Source organism: Eretmochelys imbricata, chromosome 7, assembly GCF_965152235.1.
Source record: "Eretmochelys imbricata isolate rEreImb1 chromosome 7, rEreImb1.hap1, whole genome shotgun sequence".
Classification (NCBI taxonomy): Eukaryota; Metazoa; Chordata; order Testudines; family Cheloniidae; genus Eretmochelys; species Eretmochelys imbricata.
This window is the reverse complement of record NC_135578.1, coordinates 75,407,673-75,414,891: the sequence shown is the minus strand read 5'-3', so window position 1 is coordinate 75,414,891 and position 7,219 is coordinate 75,407,673. Positions and strand designations below refer to the sequence as shown.

Here is a 7,219-nt window from a genome sequence, read left to right as displayed (position 1 = left end):
GAAACGGAGCACAAGTTCGTTGCCTGATGGCTGTGGAAAATGGAAAAAGGCTACTGCATTCTGGGTGCATAGCTGGTTAAAGAAGCAGGCCCAAGCACCATGTTTGGCTTCCCTGAATGTGGGAACAACAACAGGGAAATCAAAAAAAGTAGCTGAGAAGCTGAAGAGAAGTGCAATGTTTTGTCGAACGAAACAATGAGAAGCCAGTAAAAATAGACGGTATAGAATTTAAATCTGTGCATTAAATTAGGGCTGTCAAACGATTAAAAAATTAATACTGATTAATTGCGTGATTAATCACACTGTTAAACAATAATAGAATACCATTTATTTAAATATTTGTGGATTTTTTTACATTTTCAAATATATTAATTTAAATTACACCATGGAATACAAAGTGTACAGTGCTCACTTTATTTTTTATTATAAATATTTGCACTGTAAAAAACAAAAGAAAAAGTATTTTTCAGTTCACCTAATACAAGTACTGTAGTGCAATCACTTTATCATGAAAGTTGAACTTACAGATGTAGAATTATGTACAAAAAAATAACTGCATTCAAAAATAAATCAATGTAAAACTTTAGCATCTACTAGTCCGCTCAGTCCTATTTCTTGTTAAACCAATCGCTTAGACAAACAACTTTGTTTACATATGAAGCAGATCATGCTGCCTGCTTCTTGTTACGTCACCTGAAAGTGAGAACAGGCATTCACATGGCACTGTTGCAGCCAGCATCGCAAGATATTTATACGCCAGATGCGCTAAAGATTCATGTCTCTTCATGCTTAATCCACCATTCCAGAGGACATGCGTCCAGGCCGATGACAGGTTCTGCTCGATAACAATCCAAAGCAGCGTGAACTGATGCATGTTCATTTTCATAATCTGAGTCAGATGACACTAGCAGAAGGTTGATTTTCTTTTTTTGGTGGTTTGGGTTCTGTAGTTTCTGCATTGGAGTGTTGCTCTTTTAAGACTTTTGAAAGCATGCTCCACACCTCATCCCTCTCAGATTTTGGAAGGCACTTCAGATTCTCAAACCTTGGGTCGAGTTAGAAATCTCACATTGGTACCTTCTTTGCGTTTTTCAAATCTGCAGTGAAAGTGTTCTTAAAATGAACATGTGCTGAATCATCATCAGAGACTACTATATCATGAAATATATGGCAGAATGCAGGTAAAACAGAGCCGGAGACATACAGTTCTCCTCCAAGAAGTTCAGTCACAAATTTAATTAACGCATTATTTTTTTAATGAGCATCATCAGCATGGAAGCATGTCCTCTGAAATGGCGGCCGAAGCATGAAGGGGCATATGAACGTTTGCATATCTGGCAAATGTAACTACCTTGCAATGCTGGCTACAAAAGTGCCAGGCGAATGTCTGTTCTCACTTTCTGATGACATTGTAAATAAGAAGTGTGCAACATTATCTCCTGTAAATGTAAATAAACTTGTTTTTCTTAGCGACTGGCTGAAGAAGAAGTAGAACTGAGTGGACTTGGTGAGCTCTAAAATTGTACATTGTTTTGTTTTTGAATGCAGTTATGTAACAAATCTACATTTGTAAGTTGTATTTTCATTGTAAAGAGATTGCACTACAGTACTTGTATGAGGTGAACTGAAAAATACTATTTCTTTTATCATTTTTACAGTCCAAATATTTGTAATAAAAAATAATATAAAGTGAGCAGTGTACACTTTGTATTCTGTGTTTTAACTGAAATCAATATATTTGAAAACGAGAAAAACATCCAAAATATTTAATAAATTTCAATTGGTATTCTATTGTTTAACAGTGCGATTGAAACTGCGATTAAAACTACGATTAATTTTTTTGAGTTAATTGCGTGAGTTAACTGCCATTAATTGACAGCCCTAATTTGAATACTTTTATTCAGTGTTGAGTCATGGGAACGTGAATGTGGATGTTAGGAGCAAATGAAGAGTGCTTGGTGTAAACAGAGGAGTTGATGAGAATTTTATACTATAAGAATATGTCACATAAACCAAAGACCAAAGTGTAGAAGTTCATGATTAGGCCAGCCATGACATACGGGTCAGAATGCTGGCCAATGAGGAAGACAGAAGAACAACTACTTCCACTACCAAAATGAGAATGTGCAGGTGGATGCTGGGTAAGACAAAAACTGACATACTATGCAGTGAAACAGTATGACCCATGATGGAGGCAGGTCCCATCATGGAAAAGCTCAGGGAGTATCTGCTGAGATGGCTGGGTCATGTGAGATAACGAGATGTGAGATATGTTGGCCACAGAGTACAAGAGCTAGTAGTCAGAGAACAAAGAGCATGAGGAAGACCTAGAAAAAGGTGGTTCAAGAAGCTGAAGGAAGATATGAAGAAGGTTGGTTTCAGCTTAGATGTACTTGACAAAAATGCTTGGAGATGAGGAACAAGAACTGCCAAACTGGATTGATGGGACAAGGCGAAGGAAAAAGAGATTTGAGTAGCGTATGAAATATTTTTAGAATATGTAACAAAGGGTCAAATTTTGTAAGGGAATTCAATAAAGAGAAAATTCTTACAGACACTGCCAAAGGTTTTGGAATAACTAATTTTCTTGTACCCCCAAATTTTCCATACACACAATTTTCTGATGTACCAAAACATTATTTTTCATTAACCTTGCTAGAGATTTAGAGCTTTTACCCTACTGAAGTCAATGGCATCTTTTACATTGACTCCAGTAGCCTTTGAACCAGGCTCTTAGTACTCCCATTTTGCACTTGTGCTTCATTATGTCTTCTCTTAGAATTTTCCCATTTTTTCTATAGTTAAGGTTCTTTGATCCAGATCTTAAATATTTGATGAAACTGGACCTAATTTTGATTTAAAAAAAATCAAATTAAGACTACAGAATTTGAATAGTTTCTAGTTAAACTTTTGAAGTGATTTATTTTGTTTAGGGGTTGATCTGTGATAGCTAATTGAACTACTTCAACAGCAGTGGAGCCCCTATGGGAAATTGGGAGAAGACAACAAATCTGCTCCTCATATAACCAACGTGCTTTATACTGCAGTATTTGACTTTGTTTGGTCCAAGAAAGAGCAGCAGTGGGAAGGAGACATGGATTTTAACTGAATACTCTTTGTTTCTGCACACCTGCAGGGAGCATAGCAGGACACTCAGCTAGAAGGACCCAGAAACACTACTGGTGACTGGGATATAGTTATTTTATAGATCAGCAAAGTCCAGAGTGTATAGCCAGTCAACTACTTTTAGAAGAGATATTTTGTTTTATAGGGTAGCCATATTGAATTGTTCCTTGATTTAATACTAACTCAGCTTGAGATCCAGAATGGGCCAGAATCTTCCTATCTTTTTGATTTTCAGGAAGTGCATGGCATAAAACACCGTCTCTCTTTCACAAAGTAGTGGCCCACGCTCTCCTGTGTGGAGGGATGATACAGTATGCTTTAGTGGGGACAGTAAGGCTGCTTTATTGAACATATTAGGGGAAACCTAAGTTTATTCTGATGCAGGTAGTAGGTTTGCTGAGTCCTTATGCTTTTGGTGGTTGAAGCTGATTCAAAGGAAGAACGGTCTTGAGGGTAAGGCAATGGGCTGGGAGTCAGGAAATTTGGAATTATTTCCTGGATTTGCTATCTTTGTGACTTTGCTAAATGACAATCTCTCTTGCTTCATTTTTCCCATTTACACCATGGGGATAATCATGCTTCTGAGATGTTATGAGGTTAAATGTATTAATAGATCAGAGGCACTCAAACTATGCCAATAAGTGGTATAGAAGTGCTTCAAGTGGGTTTATTTTTTTGAAGGACTCTGGGCTGGCCTCATACCAGAATTACTGGCATTTTCAGGATTGTTTTCAGGAGAACCTGGAGTCATAGGTGATGGAACTAGGAGTGCCGCCACACCCCCTGGCTTGAAGTGGTTTCCTTATATACAGGGTTTACAGTTTGATTCAATGGCTCTCAGCACCGCCACTGTAAAAATAGTTCCAGCATCCCTAGCTGGAGGCATTCCCAATAGCTGGACTGACAGCTGCAAACAGCTCTGACATCCTTGTGCAGTGTGCCCAACTTCCAGGCAGAGATTGCAGCAACTATGCTCATCAATTATAAGCATGTTTTTCTTCTCCATGGACACGCCTCAAAGCTTCTGAGTGGTCTTTCTTCTTCTCAAGGGAATGAGGAATCTGGCATGCAGAAAAATAAGATACTAAGAATGAGACACTTTGGTACTCCAAAACCACAAATAAAACTGAAGCAATGCAGATAAAAAATGCATAAATAAATCACAGAAGCACTGAAATACACATACTGATGGCAAAAGCCAATCACTGAGGTATAGGTGCTGAATCACAGGCCTGAACTGAGGTAAACACAATTAAGAAGAGCAAAGAAGGGAGCTGGCTAGAAGTGGCAAGGGCAGGGCAGCCAAAGCAGGCTTGGCACTAAAACCGATGAAAAGCTGGCACAGCAATGGGAGAGCCAAGAAACTGACCAGACGGCTGCATGGGCGAGCACCGGTGTGCCACGCCGGCTGTCCAACTCTCTGCTCTAGGCAGGGCGTGGCGCCCCGCCAGGGGATCAGCATGGCGGGGCCCTGCCTGTGCCAGGTACATGTGCTGAGAGGAGCTTCAGAGCACCATCTCCTACGAGCCCCCCACACGTACACACTGGGCCTCCTCAGCCCGCAGCCGGAGGACGCCAGGCAGGGGGGCCCGGCGCGGGAGCTGGGGAGAGTCTTCTGAACGGCCGTCGCCCCCCGCCCTCCCGGAACCATCCGGATGCGGGGGTCGGGTGTGTCAGATGCAGACCGCCCCAGCCCCTACGGGGAGGCCCGGCGTGGCCACAGGCTCCTTCTCCCAGCGCAGGTTTAAGCCAGGGCGGGCGGGAAAAGCCGTTGAGAGAAATCGAACAGGAAAGACAACAGCGCCCGCGCGCGCGCCCACGGGGCGAGGAAGGAGATGGAGTAGGACGGGCGCGCGCATGCTGCTTTCGGCAGCGGCTGCGCGTGCGCCGTAGCAGGCGCTTACCTCATTGTCAGCTGTCAGCCCCGGCCGCGGAGCGGGCCTGATTTCCGGGGGAGGGGCCAGAGCGCGAAGGACACTGCCCGGGTGTGCGCGGAGCCCGGCCCATCCCACCCCTTAGCTGCCAGGCGCTGCCGGTTGCCGGCATTCATCCGAGACGGCGGGACGCGGAGCCCGGGCCCCGCAGGAGGAGACCGCACAGACCCCGACCCCCGACCCCATCCCTGTGGTGAGTGCGGCGGCGGGGGGCGAATGCAGCAAGACCCCTTCCCCCTACGCCGGGAGTACCGGGGGGCTGGACCCCTCCCCTGAGCTGTGGGGTTGGAGGTCCCTTCCCCACCCCTTGGCCGGGCGTCTTGCTGTCGATGCAGCCCTCCCATCTCGTGGTGCTTGGGTGGGTTGGGGCTTGGCTGTGATTTGCTGGCTGTGCCGGGGATGCTGCAGCATCACCAGGCTCCTAGGCCAAGGGGATGTGTCATGAAAAACATGAGCCGCCTGGGGAGGAGGGAGGCTCTCTCTGCATGATACGCTAATAGCAGGGCGCAGCCTTAACCTTTTATCTTGTCTGAATGTCACTTGCAGCAGCTGATGGCTTCGCAGCGTTGACTGCTGTGCTCCCTGTGCCAGAGGTGTGGCCATCGTGGGCCGCAGGGCTCTACACCAGGGTCGCCATGCCCGTGTGGGGCATTCTTTGGGGGCAACTGTAGCAGGATGATGAGTTAAAAGTAGTCTTGAGTGGTACACCGCTGCAATCACCTCTTCTCTATTTTAAACATGGCTTTTTCCTGTTGCTAACACCCACAGAAACAATAGAGGAAACCGCTAGTTAAGGCCTTGCTGAAGGAAAAGAATCTGTGCAAAGTGTGAGTCTGTGAGTTTGCCTGTGAGGAGCCCTTTGTAGGGTTGGGGTCTAACATGGGAAATGCACATGCCTGAAGTAAACAACCTGAAAAAATAGATAATCTTTTTCTCTGTCTTTCAGTTTTACTCTAGGGGTTGTTTGTAACAATAACAGGAAAATGGTTTTTGGAAAGAAATAAATTCACATTCCATTAATGAGGATAAGACCTTGCCTGTATCACCCATTGCCTTTTGTAACTTCATATTCAATCAAATGTACTTTAATGTGCCAATGCACTTAGGCAACATCAAACCCTAACCTTGACTTGGAGCAGCTCAAGCTCTGTCTTCAAACTGAGGGCTTGTCTAAACTACAAAATTAGGTTGACCTTCAGGTTCTGTGGTAATTAAAACAGCCATTCTATCCACATTACCCTCCTTCTGCTGGTAGTGTGCGTCCTTACCAGGAGCACTTGCACTGACTGAAGTGAGGCATTGTGAGGTACTGACAGCTGGAGTCTGGGGCACTGACCGCTCCAGCTGTGTGCCAGGCAGGGGCTCAATTTGACATCAGGGAACCTACCTGCGGTGAAATTGACATTCCTGTCAGTTTCACAGCTGCTGCTATTTCACATTTCTTCTCTGATTCCTGCTTGAACTAAAAGCAGCTGTGAAACTGACATTCTTGTCAGTTTCACCACAGGTAGACTCAGGGCTGTGAAATCCAGTCCTGTGCTGGGCTAATAGCTTGGGCTGTCAGATTTACAGCAGGGAGTGGGGGGCACTCCCACTGGGAGCCTTGCTGCTGGTCTGATTGCCTGGCGACCTGCTGCAGCCTCATGGGGAGAAGGAGAGTCCAGCTGCCTCCCAGTGAGGGATTTGGTGGGGGAAGGAGAGCCCAGCCTGGGCGACGACTGGGCTTGGGTGGTTCTTCTGCCCCCACCAATTCCTCACCATGAGTTGGCGGCAGGGCTCCGGACTGCCAGCAGGTGCTGTGAGTAATGCAGTGTCTACACAGACACACTCACCCTAATTACACTGACCTAAGTGCTATGCCTTTTGCAGAGGTGGAGTTATTAGGTCAATGTATGGGGCAGCTTACATCGGTGGGAGCACCATTCTAGTGTAGACACTGACATAGTTAGGTCACTGAAAGCTGCCTTATGTTGATCTTACTCCGTAGCGTAGACCAGGCCAAAGATTGCAGAACTGAACGGGAACAATGCTGTGGCAGCATACTAGTGTCCAACACAGACATGAGGTAAAGAGGGGAAGACTAAAACATCATGACAGATATGTGGGCCAATACTTGAGGTAACCACTTGCCTACACCACTATGTAAAATTTATATTTAA

General features: G+C 45.1%; 1 protein-coding gene across 1 annotated transcript in view; it reads left to right on the top strand.

The window, feature by feature from the left end:
- The first annotated feature begins 5,193 nt into the window (after nucleotides 1–5,193).
- Nucleotides 5,194–7,219, top strand: part of CCSER2 (coiled-coil serine rich protein 2) — a 131,341-nt gene continuing 129,315 nt past the window's right edge. The window contains exon 1 of the mRNA XM_077821506.1: nucleotides 5,194–5,253. The gene's annotated coding sequence lies outside the window, so the exon portion shown is untranslated. The remainder of the gene's footprint in view (nucleotides 5,254–7,219) is intronic.